Source organism: Vipera ursinii, assembly GCF_947247035.1.
Source record: "Vipera ursinii genome assembly, chromosome: 6".
Lineage (NCBI taxonomy): Eukaryota > Metazoa > Chordata > Lepidosauria > Squamata > Viperidae > Vipera > Vipera ursinii.
In genome coordinates this window covers 83,436,394-83,458,340 of record NC_139515.1, presented here as the reverse complement: position 1 = coordinate 83,458,340, position 21,947 = coordinate 83,436,394, and the positions used below count along the sequence as shown (strand labels likewise).

Below are 21,947 nucleotides of genomic sequence, written 5' to 3'. Positions count from 1 at the left end.
TAATCAATTTGGATATGAATCAGTAGTATGAGATCTACACAGTATTAAAACTGTTGTGTCTGTCTGTATACTTTATTGGGTGAAACGGTGCATAATGAGGAACAATTTCTGGACTTGCAGAATTCCTCCTGTGGAAGTGACATTTGGAAAAGCTGTGGCTACTTCAACACTTCCACCATGCTGCTCTGGTCAGCCGAGGTCACATGATCATCATTTCCAACACTCCCTGATAGCTTCCCAAAATGCAGTGGGGAAGCAGGCAGGAAGTCTAAACTTGATTGTGATTGCCCACGCTCTCTGCCAGCTTCCCAGAAGCAAAATCAATGGGGAAGCCGGCAGGAAGTTCCAAGTCCTAGGCCAGCAGGCAGGTAAGTGTCTGCTGCCAGGTGGGGGGAGAAAGCGAGGGGCTGTGCAAGAGATGCAGTGCAGTTCAGGGATGGTGTGTGAGGATGCAGTGCAGGAAGGATATATGAGGATGCAAGTCGGAAAGAGAGTGTAGTGTGGGTCAGGGAGAATGTGCAAAAATGTGTGCATCAAGGAGTATGCTTGAGAGTAAGAATTGCACTTACACTTATATAATGCTCCATAGTGCTTTATAGCACTCTCTGAGTGGTTTACAACGTCGGCATATTGCCAAAACAATCTGGCTCCTCATTTTATCAAGCTTGGAAGGATGGAAGGCTGAGTCAAACTTGAGCCCATCAGGATCGAACTAACCACTGCGCCACAGAGTGTTCACAGGTTAGGGAGTGTGCATAGGAGTGCACAGGTGGCTGTTGCGGTGTGAGCACAGAGGGACTGTGGGAGGGTGAGCAGGTGGTGGATACTTACTTTAGTAACTTGTGACTTTCCACGTCTGCATCCCCATTGACTTTCTCTCTGCCAGCTTCCCACGAGCTAAGTCAATGGGGAAGACAGAAGGAAGTCAAAAATCACTCCCACTGTTGTTTTGCTCACCCCTGCTCATTCTTTTGAATTGTTTAGGTAATGAAATATCTCTGAAAAAGAGTGAAATATTTAGGTAATGAAATATAATAAAGTTTAGGTAATGAAATATCTCTGAAAAACAGTGGCCCAATGCATCATGAATTCTCTAGTGGCTGCTAAAAAGTCTTCCAGTTTCTTCAATAAATCATGCAACTCTGGTTTCTAAGGATTACATCCGGCGAGAGAGTTTGCAAGCCCTTGTGAGAGGACTGCTTGCTTGTTTGCTTACTTTATTATTATTATTATTTAGCACCATTGATGTGATGAGTGATTTACCAACCAAAGATCCTGGACTGCAGAATGGAGGAAAAGGAAAGGAAGAAAAGTGGAGGGGGGGGGGTAGGTGAGTGAGTGAGTGGATGGATGGATGGATGGATGGATAGAAAACTGACATGTCTTTGTTTCTGTTGCATGTGATTAGACTTAATCACTGGGGCGATTACACCAAGGCACGAGAACTAGGGAACTGTGCCAAAGTCTTCACGGCCACTTTTGGCAGTGGCCGTCTCAGAAAAAAGGACCTTGAACTCCTTGCTCATTTTCAGCTGGAGATGCCAGGGATTGAACATGAGCCCTGATGAATGCAAAGCGTGTTTGCTCTGCCCTTAAGCTATGAACAATTTTGGCATCTGCCCGCTTCTTTTCAGGGACTGGCTCCTCTAGGTTACAAAGAGAACCTTTTTGATTCGTTTCTATCTCAGGTGGTCTTTTCTATTCGTTTCTATCTCAGGTGGCCCACCATTATGGAATCATGGAGTTTGATGGGGCCATGGAAGCCATTGTGTCCCAGAACCTGGTTAATGCAAGAATTCAAATTGAAATATGTAGGATGGAGGGAGGAAGCCAGGAATGGATGGGTGGATAAACTAACATCTCAAGGAGACAGTTAATTAGTCTTTACTCAAATATAGGTAGTCCTCGACTTACAACCACAACGGAGCCCAAACTTTCTGTTGCTAAGCAAGGCACTTCTTAAGTGAGGTTTTGCCCCATTTCTTGCCAGAGTTGTGAAGGGAATTGTTGTAGTTGTTAAGTTAGTAACAGCTTCCCCATTGACTTTGCTTGTCAGAAGTTCACAAAAGGTGATTTCCCGTGACCCCAGGACACAGCAACCGTCATAAATATGAGTCCGTTGCCAAGCATCTGAGTTTTGATCACCTGATCACGGAGATGCTGCAGTGGTCATAAGGGTTAAAAATGGTTATAAGTCACTTTTTTCAGTGTTGTTATAACTTTGAACAGTTGTAAATCAAGGACTATCTGTAGTTCCAATGAAGAAGAGTCCAGTATATCATTCCATTGTTAAACCGCTCTTAAAATAAGGAAGGCTTTTTCCCCCCCTAACCTTCAGTTGGGATCAGCTTTCCTGTAACTTCATCTCCAGCCCTCTTACATGATAAAAACAGGTCTTGATCTTCTTCTGTGTGACATCCATGAGTAATGGAGGTGTTGACCCAAAGAGACCCATAAAAATGATGGGTAAACAGTGGTGACACCTGGAGCAGATTCCTAGGAGCATAGAGCAATAGGTGATAAGCAGTTGTGAGTTTTAGTTGTGGTTTTTGGAAATACTGGAGGGAGACAGGGGTAATAGAAGTGAAGGAGCATTGTCGCTCTTTGACAACCATTGGAAAAGGAAAGAGAAAATTACAGAATGATTGTTGTGTAAGGTTGGGATATGCTGAAGCCTGTCTTAGTGCCTTTAGAAATCACAAATGGGTCTTGTGGCATACTATGTTATTTTTTTATTTATTTTTTTTTATTACATTTATATTCCGCCCTTCTCCGAAGACTCAGGGCGGCTTACAAGCTTAGCAGTAGCCTTCATTCTATGTATATGCCTGCTTATTAGGGCTTTCACACACACACCAAGCGGCATTATTACAAAGTCAGCTTAATTGCCCCCAACAATCTGGGTCCTCATTTTACCTACCTCGGAAGGATGGAAGGCTGAGTCAACCTTGAGCCTGGTGGGATGCGAACCTGCACTAATTGCAGGCAGCTGGTCTTACTTAAGGAGGCATTAGCCCTCTGCTCCACCAAGGCTCCTATTATACTTCAGGGGTGTCCAACCTTGGCAACTTTTAAGACCAGTAGACTTCAACTCCCACAATTCCTCAACCAGCCATGCTTTTTGGGGAATTCTGGGAGTTGAAGTCCACAAGTCTTAAAGTTGCCAAGGTTGGAGACTCCTGTTATATTCCACAAAAAGATGTTGAGTGTTTGGAAAAAATTCACAACATAGAATACACGAGAAGGCAGATTCTGATTTAACCTTGTGAAAAATATGTCTGAATAAGACCGGGTCAACAATGGAACCAATTAACAAGAGAGATGTTGACCTTCCCTTCGCTGGATGCATTCAAAAGTATCTGAGATGTTTTAATTTGAACTCCTGCACTAAACAAGGAGATGGTCTTGATGACCTAAATTGTCCTTCCAGCAATAAGATTCCTTGATGCTGGGAAGTTTGGTGTTTTTTTTTTAATCAGTAAATCCACGTTCCTAAAATTACCTTATCAGTGATTTGCTTTTTAAATACTGGTACACTTTTATATTCTTTCCATAATAATTAAAATTATACACTGTACTCGGCTACATTATTACAGTGTAATAGGCTAAACAAACTGTGGCTGTAGCATTAATGAAACTGTTTATCAAGATTAATTTGGAGCTGATGGAATTAAAGAGAAGAGGGAAGAAAAAAGAAAAGAACCAAGAATAAAGCAACATGCCTCTGTGGGTAATTTGGATAGTTAATTATGCATGATAATCAAACCACTCCATTCCAATATTTCTCCCCAAAACCTCAACACTGGATCTGATTTAGCCCAAGTGATGAATCTCCATTGATTTCAGAGAGACAGTGACATATCCGTGTTGAAATCATTATATGTTGATTGGATGCTGGATATTATTTTTGAAGTGAAACCACGTTATATTAATATGTTTTAGAATTCTTCACAGTTCAGTGAAATTAGCCTATGACAGGGGTGTCAAACTCAATTTCATTGAGGGCCGCATCGGCATTGTGGTTGCCCTCAGGGGACCGGGTAGGTATGGCCAGGGTGGGCGTGGCCTACTGGGTGGGCGTGGCTAGAGTGCGTATGGCCTACTGGGTGGGCGTGGTCAGCTCTACATCGTTCGCATCAAGGGTGCCTATGGGGGCCTGGGCAGGAGTGGGACAGATCTGAGGGTCTCTGGCAGGGGCTGGGTAGGTGTGGCCTGGGTGGGCGTGGCCTACTGGGTGGGCGTGGCTAGAGTGCGTATGGCCTACTGGGTGGGCGTGGTCAGCTCTACATAGTTCGCATCAAGGGTGCCTATGGGGGCCTGGGCAGGAGTGGGACAGATCTGAGGGTCTCTGGCAGGGGCTGTGTAGGTGTGGCCTGGGTGGGTGTGGCCTACTGGGTGGGCGTGGCTAGAGTGCGTATGGCCTACTGGGTGGGCGTGGCCAGCTCTACATCGTTCGCATCAAGGGTGCCTATGGGGGCCTGGGCAGGAGTGGGACAGATCTGAGGGTCTCTGGCAGGGGCTGGGTAGGTGTGGCCTGGGTGGGTGTGGCCTACTGGGTGGGCGTGGCTAGAGTGCGTATGGCCTACTGGGTGGGCGTGGCCAGCTCTACATCGTTCGCATCAAGGGTGCCTATGGGGGCCTGGGCAGGAGTGGGACAGATCTGAGGGTCTCTGGCAGGGGCTGGGTAGGTGTGGCCTGGGTGGGCGTGGCCTACTGGGTGGGCGTGGCTAGAGTGCGTATGGCCTACTGGGTGGGCGTGGCCAGCTCTACATCGTTCGCATCAAGGGTGCCTATGGGGGCCTGGGCAGGAGTGGGACAGATCTGAGGGTCTCTGGCAGGGGCTGGGTAGGTGTGGCCTGGGTGGGTGTGGCCTACTGGGTGGGCGTGGCTAGAGTGCGTATGGCCTACTGGGTGGGCGTGGCCAGCTCTACATCGTTCGCATCAAGGGTGCCTATGGGGGCCTGGGCAGGAGTGGGACAGATCTGAGGGTCTCTGGCAGGGGCTGGGTAGGTGTGGCCTGGGTGGGCGTGGCCTACTGGATGGGCGTGGCTAGAGTGCGTATGGCCTACTGGGTGGGCGTGGCTAGCTCTACATAGTTCGCATCAAGGGTGCCTATGGGGGCCTGGGCAGGAGTGGGACAGATCTGAGGGTCTCTGGCAGGGGCCGGGTGGGTGTGGCCTGGGTGGACATGGCCTACTGGGTGGGCGTGGCTAGAGTGCGTATGGCCTACTGGGTGGGCGTGGCCAGCTCTACATCGTTCGCATCAAGGGTGCCTATGGGGGCCTGGGCAGGAGTGGGACAGATCTGAGGGTCTCTGGCAGAAGGAGGGTCTCTGGGCCAGGGCCAAGGCAGTGGGGGCCGTTCCCTCACTGTTTCCAGGATGGCTTCGCGGGCCACATGAAACCACTTCGCGGGCCGCATCCGGGCCCCGGGCCTTGTGTTTGACATGTCTGGCCTATGAGGTCATACCAAGATTGTCTGCTTTTTTTTTTTACTGTCCGTTACGGGTAGTCCTTGCCCTCCAACCACAACTGAGCCCCGAATTTCTGTTGCTAAGTGAGACTGTTGTTAAATGGTTTTTGCCCCATTTTTATGACCTTTCTTGCCACAGTTGTTCAGTGAATCGCTGCAGTAGTTAAGTTAGTAACATGGTTCTTAAAGGAATCTATCTTGCCCGTTGACTTTGCTTGTCAGAAGCTTGCAAAGGATGCTCATATGATCCCGGGACCGTTATCAATATGAGTCACCAAGTGTCTCAATTTTGATCGCGTGACCATGGGGATGCTGCAATGGTTGTAAGCCTAAAAAATGGTCTTGTCATTTTTATCAGTGCCCTTGAAGGGTCACTAAATGAAATGTTGTAAGCTGAGAACTACCTGTATCTGAAGTTTTACTTCCCCCAGTGAATGGTTCCAAAAGCTAACTATTACTACTTGGATAACTTAACTGACTAAGTGAAAATGGAGAAGTTTGGAGGTCAGCAACTTAGGAGTCGCCAATCTTTGTCTTAATAATAATAATAATAATAATAATAATAATAATAATAATAATAATAATAATAATAATAGTAGTAGTAGTAATAATAATAATAATAAGAAGAAGAAGAAGAAGAAGAAGAAAAAGAAAAAGAAAAAGAAAAAGAAAAAGAAAAAGAAAAAGAAAAAGAAAAAGAAAAAGAAAAAAGAAAGAAGAAAAAAGAAAGAAGAAGAAGAAGAAGAAGAAGAAGAAGAAGAAAAAGAAAAAGAAAAAGAAAAAGAAAAAGAAAAAGAAAAAGAAAAAGAAAAAGAAAAAGAAAAAGAAAAAGAAAAAGAAAAAGAAAAAAAAGAAGAAAAAGAAAAAGAAAAAGAAAAAGAAAAAGAAAAAGAAAAAGAAAAAGAAAAAGAAAAAGAAAAAGAAAAAGAAGAAGAAGAAGAAGAAGAAGAAGAAGAAGAAGAAGAAGAAGAAGAAGAAAAGAAGTTGGAAGGGACCTTGGAGGTCATCTAGTCCAACCCCCTGCTAAGGCAGGAAACCCTATACCATTTCAAGCAAATGGCTGTCCAGTCTCTTCTTAAAAACTTCCAGTGTTGGAGCATTCACCACTTCTGGAGGCAGGTTGTTCCACTGGTTAGTTGTTCTAACTGTCAGGAAGTTTCTCCTTAGTTCTAGGTTGCTTCTCTCCTTGACTAGTTTCCATCCATTGCTCCTAAGTAAGGTCTGTCTGATAAAAACTGGAGAGCAAGTCTTGAGGTGGCAACTTTGTTCAACCTCACCTTAACTGCAGTTACTGTAGGAGAAGGACAGACAGAGCCTGGTGGGTGGAGTCAAGAGTGGAATCAGCCTGGAATCGTTACATTCCCATAAGTGGTCTAAGTATGTTTTAGCTGGAGGCTAAAGCATACGAACAATAGTTACAGAAATTGGCTTTGTCTAGTCAAATGAAAAGAAGGAGTAGTGGGAGATAGGATAGCACTGTTCCAATATTTGAGGGACTCCTAGAAAGACAAAGAGGGGTTCAAACTATTTTCCAAAGCACCAATAGGCAAAACAAGGAACGATGGTTGGAAACTAATCAAAGAGAGAAGCAACCTAAAACTAAGGAGAAACTTCCTGACGGTTAGAACAATAAATCAGTGGTACAGCTTGCCTCCAGAAGTTGTGGGTGCTTCAACACTGGAGGTTTTAAAGAAGAGACTGGGCAACCATTTGTCTGAAATGATATAGAGTCTCCTGCTCAAGCAGGGGGTTGGACTAGAAGACATCCGAGATCCCTTCCAACTCTTGTTATTCTGTGTTCTAAGTCCAACCCCTCTTGATTTCTGTTAACTCTTATCTAACACTGATTCTTTCTCTTGTGTTTATATCGAAATGTGATGCGAATGTGCCATATCATAAAGAAATAAATAGTGCCAATTCAATACTGTTAATTTTGTATGTAGGCATGAGCGATCAATCAGCTTAACTGGAACTTAATCCAATAGCCCATGACTTCGCTAGCCCTCTTTAAAAAGCACTTAGGTTGGTGGCCATCGCTCATTCTTTACAGATAGTCCTTGACTTGCAACCAGAATTGAACCTAGAACTTCTGTCTCTAAGTGACGTCATTAAGTCAGTTGCGCCTGATTTTGTGACCTGTTTGCTGCAGACACAGTTGTTAACTGAATGACGTGGTCGTTAAGTGAATCCAACTTCCCCAATGGACTTTGCTTTTCAGAAGTCCCCAGACAGATTTGCAAATGGCAGTCGTGTGACGCCATGACGCTGCAGCCATTTTAAACACATGCTGATTGCCAAGCACTCAGATTTGACACACATGACGTGAGGTTGCTGTGATGGTGGTAAGTGCAAGGACAAATTATAAGTTACTTTTTTATAGGGCCATTGTAAGTTCAAGCAGATGTTAAACGGACAGTCGTAAGTTGAGGGCTGCCTCTATGTAGAAACAGGAGAAGGATCTGGGTAAAGCCCTATCTGAACAGCTTAACAGAATAACAGAGTTGAAAGGAACCTTGGAGGTCTTCTAGTCCAACCCTCTGCTTAAGCAGGAGACCCACTTTATAAAACCCTAGTGAGACCACACCTGGAATACTGCAACCAATTTTGGTCACCATACTACAAAAAAGATGTCGAGACCTTGGAAAAAGTTCAGAGAAGAGCAACTAAGATGATCAAAGACCTGAAGACTAAAACATACGAAGAAGGGCTGCACGACCTGGGTTTGGCTAGTCTAAAGAAAAGAAGAAACGGGAGACATGATAGCGGTGTTCCAGTATCTGAGGGGCTGCCACAAGGCAGAGGGGGTCAAGTTATTCTCCAAAGCACCAGAGGGCAGGACAAGAAGCATTGGTTGGAAACTGACCAAAGAGAGAAGCAACCTAGAATTAAGGAGAAACTTCCTAACAGTGAGGACAATTAACCAGTGGAACAGCTTGCCTCCAGAAATCATAGGTGCTCCATCCCTGGAGATCTTTAAGAAGAGACTAGACAGTGACTTGTCTGAAATAGTATAGGTTCTCCTGCTTGAGCAGGGGGCTGGACTAGAAGACCTCCAAGGTCCCTTCCAGCCCTATTCTATTCTATTCTATTCTATTCTATTCTATTCTATTCTATTCTATTCTATTCTATTCTATTCTATTCTATTCTATTCTATTCTATTCTATTCTATTCTATTCTATTCTATTCAATACTATTCAATAATATTCTATTCAATACTATTCAATAATATTCTATTCTATTCTATTCAATATTCAGCTGCCTGCAATTAGTGCAGGTTCGCATCCCACCAGGCTCAAGGTTGACTCAGCCTTCCATCCTTCCGAGGTAGGTAAAATGAGGACCCAGATTGTTGGGGGCAATAAGCTGACTTTGTAATAATGCCACTGGGGGGGGGGTGACGAAAGCCCTAACAAGCAGGCATATACATAGAATGAAGGCTATTGCTAAGCACATTTGATTTGTGCTTAGATTGTAAGCCGCCCTGAGTCTTCGGAGAAGGGCGGGATATAAATGGAATTAAATTAAAAAAATTAAATTATCTATACCATTTCAGACAAATGGCTGTGCAGTCTCGTCTTAAAAACTTCCAGTGTTGAAGCACCCACAACATCTGGAGGCAAGCCGTTCCACTGATTAATTGTTCTGATTGTCAGGAAATTTCTCCTTAGTTCCAGGTTGCTTCTCTCCTTGCTTAGTCTCCATCCGTTGCTTCTTGTCCTGACTTCAGGGGTTTTGGAGAATAGGTTGAGCACCTGTGTCCACCTATCCCCCCCCACCCCTGGTTTTCAAAATATTTTTTAACAGGGAGGCAGGAGCGCCCTCCTTGCTCGCTTCAACCTTGCCATTATTTCTCTTCCATTTCCTTGATTTCACTTCTGTCTAAGCTGCAGCTGCCTCTTTTTCAAAAGTCTGTTGTGTACTGCTGCGTTTTTTTCCTCCCCTTTCTCCATCTGGTGGCTGGCTGGCAAAATAGGCTGCTGACACACAAGGGCTCCATTGTCCTCACGCTGGGTGGCATTGAGCCATCTCTCTTGTGTTCTTTGTGTCCCCCCTCCCCCAGGATGTGGGGACCTGGAACTCTGTCCTGGAGTCTCTTGGTGATTCTTCTGCGCCAAAGTATTTCCTTCTGATGCTCCTAGAAGCCCTCCACGTTCAACTTCATTGGATAACCCCATGAATCTGAACTCCAACTTGGCTCCATTTGCCCCAAAGTTGCTTTTTCACAAGGTAACTGGGCTTTGCTGTTTTTCTTTGAAGACGTTTTGCTTCTCATCCAAGAAGCTTCTTCAGGAAGAGCGTCAGAGTGGGGGGCCAGTCTAATTTCTGGAGAGAAGATATAATGTAAATAAACAAGGCTTTTTTTTCTCGTAGAACGCTCAGAACGGAGTTCCGGCACCTTTTTGGGATAGAACCTTGTAAGGTAGGCAAGGCGGGTTGTATGACGTGTGTGAGTTCCGGCACCTATTTCTTTTACAAAAAAAAGCACTGTAAATAAATATTAGCTTGGGCAGGCTTTGGAAGAGATCCCTCAGTTAGTTATTACATAAATACTGTATAGTCTTCATAGCCTAAATGTACTTCACAAATGTATTTAATATAACAGCAAACAAGACAAAAGCCTTTTTTTTTCCCTCCCGGTTGAAGTTGTTTAATTTTCCTCGCTGAGTATCTGCTTTCTGCTAGAACAGATGGCCTTTTGAAATTCCTGTGGGCTGCGTTTTGATTGAAACATGGTTCAGAAAGGTTGGTTCAGATAGATTGGGCCAAGATTTGAGTATGTGTTAGATTTTCGGTCTGGGCAAATGCACTTTCTCCATCTAGATGGGAAGCCTTGAATCTGTTAGATTATTTGATTCACTGATTCCATGCACAAGATTGAATTAAATCAAACTGATGGTTCAGACCTACGTGCTAAGACATACAGAATTGATTCCAGTTTTCCAATCCAATGAAAAATCATCTAAGTTTATTTCTCTCCTTCTCCTTCTCCTTCTCCTTCTCCTTCTCCTTCTCCTTCTCCTTCTCCTTCTTCCCCTTCTCCCATTCAATAGTCAATTGACATAAAAGAATTGAAGCTGAGGTCCGTCACAGGATCCCTCAAAATACTATTGTAGCGTGAATTAATGTAGTCACTTCCAGATTAAGATCCTGCATCAGTCTAAAGGAAATTCTGGTTTTCTGTGATTGAACTGTACAGCATTATTTGAGGGCTAAAACTATTGTTTCTGGATCAGGTGTTGTGTGCTTGAAAGAAGAATTAAATTCTGCCAAAGATCTGTAAAATCAGTGAATAAATTCTTTCTCGAGAAACTCATTTCATCCCTACTGTCTTAACTCTCCGTCTACAGATTTCTGAAGGAGACACAGCTACAGCTTTGTCAGTACTGATCCCGGAAGCAGCTGTTTCTTTATAGTTGTGCTTAATTTTTGTGAACGATTAGATGTCTGCGCACAGCCGGAGCTATTGGGTGTAGATTGACAGGAGAGACTGCACAGAATTTATCATATTTCCTTCCTGCATGAAATAAAGGGCGAAATGATCTCACTGCAAGAACACCAGCCTACTCAGAAGTGCTGAGGATCACCCTTTGCTCCTCAGAATGGATGGTGTGAAGACAAAATGTGGAATTTTTTTGAGTGGCTTTGGAGGAATCAAGAGTGACCTTGTCTAAGGAGTACACAAAATGTTCCGTACATCATTACCCTTCTGAATCAGACGTGTTACCATTAGTCATTCTTCATAGGAAGGCTTAAATGAAGAGAGAATCAAACGCTTTCATTACAAACCTCTATTTATTCATTTTTATTAAGTGTTTCCTCCATTGAAAGATGGGGATTATTTGTTGTGGTGGTTTAAAACAAGAAGATTTGTATCCTTTCTTAAGAACATTTAGTATTTCTCCTTTTGCTTACCAAAGATGTTCTCTTTTCAACCCACATTCAATTTTAATGAGAGTGTTACATAATGTAACACTTGTTGGATTGAAAACAGAGGTTGAGAACACACAATCCATATTGGAGATCTCAAGGAGGAGAGTGCAAAATAAAACGGAGAAGATGTAGGAGAGCAGAGCCTGGAGGTGGAGTCAAGCAAGTTATCAGCCTGCAATCCTTACATTCCCACAAGGGATCCAAGTCTCCCTTGAATTCCATTAAGTCTTATCTAGCATCAACTTAGTGCTGACTGTTAGTTGACTACATTCTGGTGTATAGGTAGTCCTTGACTTACAACCATTCATTTAGCGACCATTCAAAGTTTCAACAGCACTGAAAAAAGGGACTTATGACAGTTTTTCCCATTTATGCCCTTTGCAACATCGTCACGGTCATGTGATCAAAATTTGGATGCTTGGCAACTGGTTCATATTTATGACATCTGCAGTGTCCTGGGGTCAAGTGATCAGCTTTTCTGACTTTCTGACAAGCAAACGTCAATGGAGAAGCCAGATTCACTTAACAACTGTGGCAAGAAAGGTTGTGAAATGGGACAAAACTCACTTAACAACCGTCTTGATTAACAACAGAAATTTTCGGCTCAGTTGTGGTCGTATGTGGAAGACTGCCTACATAAGCATGAGCAAATAAATCTCCTGTGCGTTCGAAAAAGGCATTGCAAAAAAAAACAACTGGGTGGAAAACCGGGTATTTTTTTCTCCCTTTTTCCTAAATAGTAGAAGTTAGAACCATCCAGTGGAGATGAAAAACATCCTAACAGCAAAATCAGTCGCTGACACAGATGCTGGCCTCTTCTTTGCTAGATGTATTCAAACAGAGAATGGAGAGTCGTTTATCATGGACACTTTAATCTGGATACCAGCATGAAGCAACGAGTTGGACTCGGTAGCTTTTTCAAGTCTATAATTCTGTTGTTCTAAGAATGTGAAGAAAAATGTTCTTCCCTACAACTGTGTCAAGTCTCTCACCCACAAAAAAAGCAGAATCCTATAGAATTTATGGGAAGGAGATTAGGGATGGACACAGCCAATGATCTTCAAGACTCTGAAGCAGCTTCATTTCAGACAATAGATAATAGAGTCGGTCACGACAACCTGGTTCTTCAGCTGCTGGAATTCATACGTGAATATTGTGTGACAACATTGTTCCCAGGATTCACCTCTTAAAGCCCAAAGCCAAAGCATGTAGTCCTCAACTTACAACAGTTCTTTCAGTGGTGGTTTGAAGTTACAATAGCACTGAAAAAAAAGGCTTATGACTGTTTTCACTTTTCTGACCATTGCAGCATCCCCACGGTCATGTTATCAAAATTCAGACCCTTGGCAACTGACTCGTCTTTATAACGGTTTCAGTATCCTGGCTCCTGTGACCTGAAAAGCAAAGTCAGTAGGAAAGCCAGATTCACTTAGCAACCATTTGCTAACTTAACAATTGCAGTGATTCACTTAACAACTGTTAGAAAATGGGACAAAATTCATATAACAACCGCTTCACTTAGCAACAGAAATGTTGGGCTCAGTTGTAGTCGTCCGTAAAGCGCCACCTGTATTAAGTACGTAAAACTATAGATTGGGGGAGAGTCTAAAATACCAATTTAGGAAGATCAAAAGATGAGTTGTACCAGATTGAGCCCAAAGCCCATTGGGTCCAGCATTCTATCTTGGGATGGCCCATTGGTGTTTGGGAAGCTTACAAAGACAACCAGAAAGGTGATAATCCACTTCAGCAACAGGTATTCAAGGTATATTTTTTTAAAAAATTCCCATTTATATCCCGCCCTTCTCCGAAGACTCAGGGCGGCTTACAGTCTAAGAAGCACAAATCAATGTGCTTAGCAATAGCCTTCATTCTATGTATATGCCTGCTTATTAGGGCTTTCGCCCCCCCCCCCCCCCGCGGCATTTTTACAAAGTGAGCTTATTGCCCCCAACAATCTGGGTCCTCATTTTACCTACCTCGGAAGGATGGAAGGCTGAGTCAACCTTGAGCCTGGTGGGACTCGAACCTGCACTAATTGCAGGCAGCTGGTGTTACTTAAGGAGGCATTAGCCCACTGCTCCACCAAGGCTCTTGTCAAGTGTGAAGAATTGGGTCCACACAATTAAGATGATCTATTGCTCATGTCTATGCACAAGAATCTAGTCAACGGGCAACACTAAATTGGCTCTAGATAAAAGTCAACAGAATGCAAGAATTTGGACCTAGGCTATTTGTGGGGATGTAATGATTCCAGATAGGGACGCGGTGGCTCAGTGGGTTAGGATGCTGAGCTTGTCGATCAGAAGGTCGGCAGTTTGGCGGGTCGAATCCCGAGTGCCGCGTAACAGAGTGAGCGCCTGTTACTCGTCCCAGCTTCTGCCAACCTAGCAGTTCGAAAGCACATAAAAATGCAAGTAGAAAAATAGGGACCACTATGGTGGGAAGGTAACAGCGCCCGTGTGCCTTTGGCGTCTAGTCATGCCGGCCACATGACCATGGAGACGTCCTCGGACAAATGCTAGCTCTTCGGCTATGAAACGGAGATGAGCACCGGCCCCTAGAGTCGGAAACGACTAGCACGCATGTGCAGGGGAACCTTTACCTTTACCTTTACCTAATGATTCCAGGCTGATGACTCTCTTGACTCTGCCTCCACTGGCCCTGCCTGCTCCTCTCCTACAATGTTATCAGCAGGTGGAATTCAGCTAATGAAATCATTAGCCATCAAGAGCTTGTTCCTTTATGAAATCAAGTATGTCCAACTTGGTGGGCCATTCCCACTTTTGAAAACAGGAGAACTGATCATCTTCCAAAACCAGACTGTGGGTTGATGCTTCCGGCTGCTTATTTTCGGAGGCTTGTGTTTTTTAGAGTCTTCGTTTTGAACTTGATTTTTAATCTTTTCTATGAAAGAGGAGCGGGAGCCACTTCAAGGATCCCCTTTGGCCAAGTGGTGGAGTATAAATTGATTTAAGTAAATGATGAAAGTCGTTCAGAATCAGAGGCTATTAACCACTGGGAAATGGATGTGACTTTGGATATCTGCAGGGTTTCGGAATCATCTTTGGTGACATACTCAACTGTAATATTTGTCAGTGTATCTACTGTATTAGAGCTTGTCTTCCTCTGCCAGGGGCAACAGAATAAGAAAATATAAAGCAGGCTAAAAGAGAGTTTCTAGAACGACTACAAGCCCATTAAACTACAGCAGGGGTCTTCAAACTTGGCCCTTTTATGACTTGTGGACTTCAACTCCCAGAATTCCTCAGCCAGCTTTTCTGGCTGAGGAATTCTGGGAGTTGAAGTCCACAAGTCATAAAAGGGCCAAGTTTGAAGACCCCTGAACTACAGTAAAAACATCCTGGAATCACAGTGATGCTTTCAAGGATCATGATAACAACAAGATCAACAACGTCAAAGTAACACTTGAATTAGGGTTTGGGCACAAATGTTTGTATATACAGGTAGTCCTCAACTTACAGCAGTTCATTTAGTGACCATTCAAAGTTACAATGGCATTGAAAAAAGGGACTGATGACCGTTTTTCACAGTTACAGCCATTGCAGCTTCCCCCTGGTCACGTGATCAAAATTCAGACGCTTGGCAACTGGTTCATATTTATGACCGTTGCTCTGTCCCAAGGTCATATGATCCCCTTTGGCGACAAGCAAAGTCAATGGGGAAGCCAGATTCACTTAACAACTGGATTACCGTATTTTCCGGCGTATAAGACGACTTTTGAACCCCTGAAAATCTTCTCAAAAGTTGGGGGGTTGTCTTATACGCCGGGTCGTCTTATACGCCGGAAAATACGGTACTAACTTAACAACTGCGGCAAGAAAGGGGGCAAACCTCACTTAACAACTGTCTCGAAGAACAACAGAAATTTTGGGCTCGATTGTGGTCGTAAGTTGAGGACCTGTCTTTTTAGAAAATGAAATGTGACAGAAATCTTGGAAGAATTTACCCCATTTTGTACAATTTCAGCCAGGCTAATCTTTAAAATTTCATTGGGATCTTTGATGCTCTTGGATCATGTGTTTTTTTGTTGCAGACATTTCATTACCAAACTAGGTTTGTTTTTTTTATTTGTGTCAGAAGCATCACCATTAAAATAAGGGAAACTATATGACATAAAATTTAAAATACCAAAAATTAAAGTTCTGTACAAATTAAACAGATCTTGCCCAGAAACTAGCAACATTAATTGCGTTTTGTTGCACTGTCATGACGTCCTTATGTGTACAGTGATCAGGACACAAAGGGTAGGTATACATATATGCTGTTATCTGCATGTCACAAACTAGGTAACATCATCAGTGCTACGACCGGTAAGAGTTACCAAAATTAGTTGTTGGTCTATTCGGGTCAACATGATGCAAACGCAGCATGTGACACATTTCACGGTTCAGACAATATTGTTTCTTGCTAAATTAGTAGGAGCAGCAGAAGATATTCCAATTCTTACTTAGCCCACAGTGAATAAAATTGAAATGAATATGGCGTTCAAATCCAACCGGCCTCTTGAAGGATGCTGATGTGGAGGTCAAAGGTGAAGTGTCAAGAGGGGCCGAAATGTTCAATGGGGTTGGTTTGCAGAGTAGAACTGGTGGCGAGCAATGGCTTATCTCACATTCAGTGGTGGGATTCAAAGGCATAGATCCTGGGATCATTGTGCTTTAGAAAACTGGTCTTCCGAAATAAAGCAAAGCTGCAATCTTTATGAAGTCGAGTTGCTGCCTCTATAGTTTTTAAACCATGAGGGATGCAATATCCAGTTTGGTCGCTGTGTGTTTAGATTTTTAGCCATTCTGTTAAGACAGAACTTTGCCTGGGATATACCACCGTGGAGGTAGACTACACTTCGTACTGCGTTCTATGGCTCCATATTATGGTGATTTTATTACAGTTTTATCTTAATTTAATATTTATCTCCTGCGCTGTACTGTTCACATAACTTGTGTGTAGCAACAGGACAGGACAGGACAGAACAGAATAGAAGAACAGAGATGGAAGGGACCTTGGAGGTCATCTAGTCCAACCCCCTGCTCAGGGAGGAAACCCTACATCATTTCAGACAAATGGGTGTCCAATCTCTTCTTAAAAACTTCCAGTGTTGAAGCACCCACAGCTTCCGGAAGCAGGTTGTTCCACTGTGTGGTTGGAGGTGTGTGGGGGAAAAAATTGTGGTGCCGTTGTTCAGAAGTGGACTAGGTTTGAAGTGAGCCATCCACTTGTATTTAAAATTGATTATACTATACATAAAGAAGATGGTTTGGGCAAGTGAAGGAGGGCCTAAGAGTCAGCCACAAACATATTGATGTATTTATGAAAGCACACCGTTTCCTGTGCTTCAGTGCTGACACATAATACATTATATATACGGTAATCGTGGTTTCAATTACATTACACCTTGTTACAATGTGTAACACCACTTACACAAAGCCTCTGGCCCTCACTTCACAAATCAATAGAACTTATTTTCTTCCTCCAGCCCTGTAAGCACTTAAGTTGGAACAATGGAACAAGAAAAATACAGCAGTTCCTCTTGCAGTCATTGCATTTCTGATGTTCAAACATTTGCCCTAAATGCAAATAAAAATAAAAGTGGGCTTTTGATGGGCTCTTGTAGCTATGATGCAGAAGCATCACCTGTTTTTCTGTATCGCTGAAGCAGTTGTGCTCAAAACAGGCTTTTGATTGGACAGGCTCAGAACATACGTTACCCTCAGACAAATACATTATTCTAAAAGTGATCTTGCTGTTTTCTTTCCATCTTGAAGCGATAATCACACTCGTAGACTATCACACAGCTACAGCAGCATCCAAGCGGTCATAAAGAAAAATGTGGAAAACGGGAAATAATGGCTAAGTGGTCAGCAGTCTTTAGAAACTGAATTTGCTTGGGGTCACGGACGTCAAAAGTGTTTGCCAAGTGACCTAGACCTCATACAAAAAAGTAATCTCTCCTTTGGAATGCCAAAAACTCATAGGAATTTGGTAACCTGTTAATAAGTGTCTCTGAAAAATTAGTGTTCTAAGCTTTTTTTAAAAAAAGAAAAAAGAAAAAGAAAAGAAAAAAGAAACCACATTCAGTCTCAACTGATTTTTGAAGAGGCTACACTATTATTCATCAATAATAGCTACACTATTATTCATCATTGGGGGTACAATGAAGAAAAACGTCTTGTTACCCTACGTATACAATAGGGGAAGGTGGAGAAGAGTCAAAACCCCCTACAGCAACCGTGATTCCATACTACACCAGGACAACACAGCAGCAAATATTTGTTCTCTACCAGCCTGCTACCGGTCCTGCAGAAAAAGCAGGGACAACCCCTTTACAAACGGCAAAAGGCTGGAATAAAGCCTGCCAAATTTATTAACATAAAACAGAGCAAAACAAGACACCAACCATGAAACAGGAGCTATGAAACAGGAACTATTCAAGCGGTTGCCTTCAGCAAACCAGCCCTCCCACACATTCCCCTTTTATACAGTTCAGGGCGTGGCTTCTCTCTGCCTCCTTCTGAGGTGCCCCATTGCCTTCCTCTGTTTACACCTGATTGACTGCCTCCTGCGTCGGGCGTCCTTGAACAGGGCCAGCTGTGGGTCATCTTCATCCACGCTGTCAGGCTCACACAGCTGGGTCTCCGTGGTGACCAGGTGGGAGGGGCCTGGCTGAGGGCTCTGCGGAGCCTCAAGGCCATCAGCAGCAAGCTCTTCAACACCCCCCTCCTCCTCCTCTGAGTCGTCCGACCCAACTGCCGAACCCACAGGCTGACCCTGAATCACAACAATATTCATTCCAGTCACCTTTTCCACTATGTTAATTTTAAGCAATGTTTGCTTGCTACCAGTCATTCATTAAGGCAACCGCCTGATCTAGAATGAAAAGAGAGTGAGAGAGATTAAAAATATAATTTAAAAAAAATATGCTTGCAAACGTGCAGTGGCATTGAAAATCAGCGCTTCTCGATCAGAGAGCTCTTAAGCTATCTCAGATTTTTTTCAGCCAAACCCAGATGCAGTTCTGTTGGAGAACCAGACAACCCTCATCTCCCTGCTTCAAACCATGTGCTGCTATCGCTGTGTCCTGCTGTCAGGGAAACGGGGCTCTCTGGTCATCGGAGACTGTTAGATAGGCCCTAACAGATACTGTTTGCATACAAAGATTAATCGTCTGGCCCTGGAAGAAGGAGGGAAGGAGATAGGGGGCTACATTTAGAGCTGGATGAGCTTCTGAAGGAGCTGTGCTTAAAATAGAAGCTTTGAACAGACTTCATTTTGCTGAGGAGAAGAGAGGAGGGGGTTAATGGATCTTTCTCTTCTCTTCTTTCTCATCTATCTATCGCCATCTATATTTATTTATCTATCTACCTATCTCTATCTAGATAGGAGGAGAAAGGATTATTAGATGTGTTCATGGCCTTGAGTTATTTGTAAAATAATGAAGGTGGGATTAAATATCTATCTATCTATCTATCTATCTATCTATCTATCTATCTATCTATCTATCTATCTATCTCCATCTATCTATCTATTTATTTATCTATCTACCTATCTCTATCTAGATAGGAGGAGAAAGGATTATTAGATGTGTTCATGGCCTTGAGTTATTTGTAAAAATAATGAAGGTGGGATTAAATATCTATCTATCTATCTATCTATCTATCTATCTATCTATCTATCTATCTCCATCTATCTATCTATTTATTTATCTATCTACCTATCTCTATCTAGATAGGAGGAGAAAGGATTATTAGATGTGTTCATGGCCTTGAGTTATTTGTAAAAATAATGAAGGTGGGATTAAATATCTATCTATCTATCTATCTATCTATCTATCTATCTATCTATCTATCTATCTCCATCTATCTATCTATTTATTTATCTATCTACCTATCTCTATCTAGATAGGAGGAGAAAGGAGTATTAGATGTGTTCATGGCCTTGAGTTATTTGTAAAAATAATGAAGGTGGGATTAAATATCTATCTATCTATCTATCTATCTATCTATCTATCTATCTATCTATCTCCATCTATCTATCTATTTATTTATCTATCTACCTATCTCTATCTAGATAGGAGGAGAAAGGAGTATTAGATGTGTTCATGGCCTTGAGTTATTTGTAAAAATAATGAAGGTGGGATATTAACCATCTATCTGTCTGTCTGTCTATCTATCTATCTATCTATCTATCTATCTATCTATCTATCTATCTATCTATCTATCTTATCAATCTATCATCATCTATGCCTATTTATCTTATCTATCATAGGTAGGCAGGCAGGCAGACAGACAGGCAGACAGACAGACGACAGACCACTGCAAAGGCCAACCCTGACGGAGAGGTTGACTTGGGTGAAGAGTCAGTGGGAAGTATGAGAGTTCAAGTCCACAAGTCATAAAGTTGCCAGAGTTGGAGACTCCGCTCCTTGGCATCCGTGAGTCTTGTTTTCCTAAAGCATCTCTGCCCCAACCAGTCCTGTGCAGCTAAATCTAACTATGGGTGGATGGTTTGATTTCCCACAAGGCCTCTGTCTTGAGGAAACTCGGTCAGTTACCCGAAGGCCATTTGTCCATCACTTGCTGCAAAATCTTAAGGTGTGGGTTTTTGTTAAAATAAGGGTCCTAAACTCTTGATGTCCACGGTTTAATTTTATCATATAAACCCATTAGCTGAGAGGTCCCCAACCTTTTGGGCACCACGGATCAGTTCTGTGGAGAGAGGTTTTTTCGTGGACCGGAAGGTATGTGGTTTTGTGTGCTGCCTGCATCTCGCAGATGGGGCTTTGCTTGTTTGTGTGGACCGGTTGCTGACGTGCCAGGGCCCGGTACCAATCCACAGCCTGGCGGTTGGGGACCCCTGCATTAGCTAGTCTAAATATTGATTTTAATACTACTTACATTTGAAAGCGGTCAAGAGCTAAGCTGCTGTGAAACTACCTCTGTTTTTATATTCCAACCCAAGTTGATCTATAAGGAGGATAAGGAAGATTTCTTTCAGTGAAATTGTTTGCACTTCATTTTGTCTGATATCACTCTGCACTTCCCCTCCCCCCCCCGCGTAGTATCTCCATGTTGTCATTTTTATGTATAATTCCTCTTCTCCTGCCTTCTTTTCCTTATAAAACAAACAACTAGAAATTACTGGATCTCTCTGTTGTAGGGTAATGGTTCAAAGGAAAACATGAAATTAAGATTCTCTGTCTGATTTCCTACGGTTTTGGCAGCTGCTCAAGAAACACTGTTCTAATGCTTTCCTCAGAGTTAATTTGGCGTGTACGTGTGTGTGTGTGTGTAAGTGTGTGTCAGGATTTTTAGTAAGGATTTTTATTCCTCAGTGCTTGGAGTTTTAGTGTCCTTCCTTATTTTGGTCATTTATGTTTGACGCCTTGCTAATTTGCCCAGTAAATCTTCAATATAATGCCAAAAAAAAAAAAACAGAATAAAAAATAAATATAGGCTAATTACGAAATAGCCGTCTCTGTCTCACTCTCTCTGTCCCTCTGTATGAATGCAGATAAAATGGCACATAAAGAACTTCCAAAGCCATTAAGATGCATTAAAAGTGCTGGGAAGAAAGATAAGCTCTTCCTATCGCCTAAAATAAAACAAACTAGATGCCAGATAACCATGAAAAAAGGGAGGGAGGCCGTGACAAAAAGATATTTTTTCTGTCTCCGAGATGCCGAAGCAAATTAGCAGAATATTCGACATGTACTACTTTTTAGGTGGACTAGATGCACATTTGGAAATAGTTTTTGGACTTTAAACAGGAATACAATCTGTCTGCCACAGAATCGGACTTTCAATATTAGAGTGTAGCTCGGAGTTGTTTTGCTGCAGACATTTCAGTACCCAACTGGGTAACATCTTCAGTGCACTGTGAGGGTTGGGAGCGAGCCTGGAGATGATCTAATCGGCCTTCTGGTTAGTGGAGGAACCAACTCCTATAATATTTTTTTTTAATTCCATTTATATCCCGCCCTTCTCCGAAGACTCAGGGAGGCTTACAAGCTTAGCAGTAGCCTTCATTCTATGTATGTGCCTGCTTATTAGGGCTTTCACACACACCCCCAAGCGGCATTATTACAAAGTCAGCTTATTGCCCCCAACAATCTGGGTCCTCATTTTACCTACCTCGGAAGGATGGAAGGCTGAGTCAACCTTGAGCTTGGTGGGACTCGAACCTGCACTAATTGCAGGCAGCTGGTGTTACTTAAGGAGGCATTAGCCCACTGCTCCACCAAGGCTCTTCTTTTGAAAAAGTCCCTGTGACGTCCCTCTGACCTTGATCCTTGGCCATAAAAAGGTGGCCCATTTGCTCCTGAAATGAGAGGACTGTTGTGTATAACACAAGGCACAAGGTCACTTCACGTAAAGTACAGAGGTAGGAGCATTGGAAGAAGGACCTCTGAAGTAACCATATGTCAAGGTTCCGACTGATGAACCCAACCAAGCAAACACCTTCGAGACATTCCGATCTCTTAATGTAAAATTTTTATTGAGTACATCACTTTGGCACTAATGAAA

General features: G+C 42.9%; 1 protein-coding gene across 4 annotated transcripts in view; it reads left to right on the top strand.

Moving 5' to 3' along the window:
* The window catches only part of CELF2 (CUGBP Elav-like family member 2), a 607,652-nt gene that overhangs the window by 214,014 nt on the left and 371,691 nt on the right, over positions 1 to 21,947 (top strand). The window lies entirely within an intron of this gene.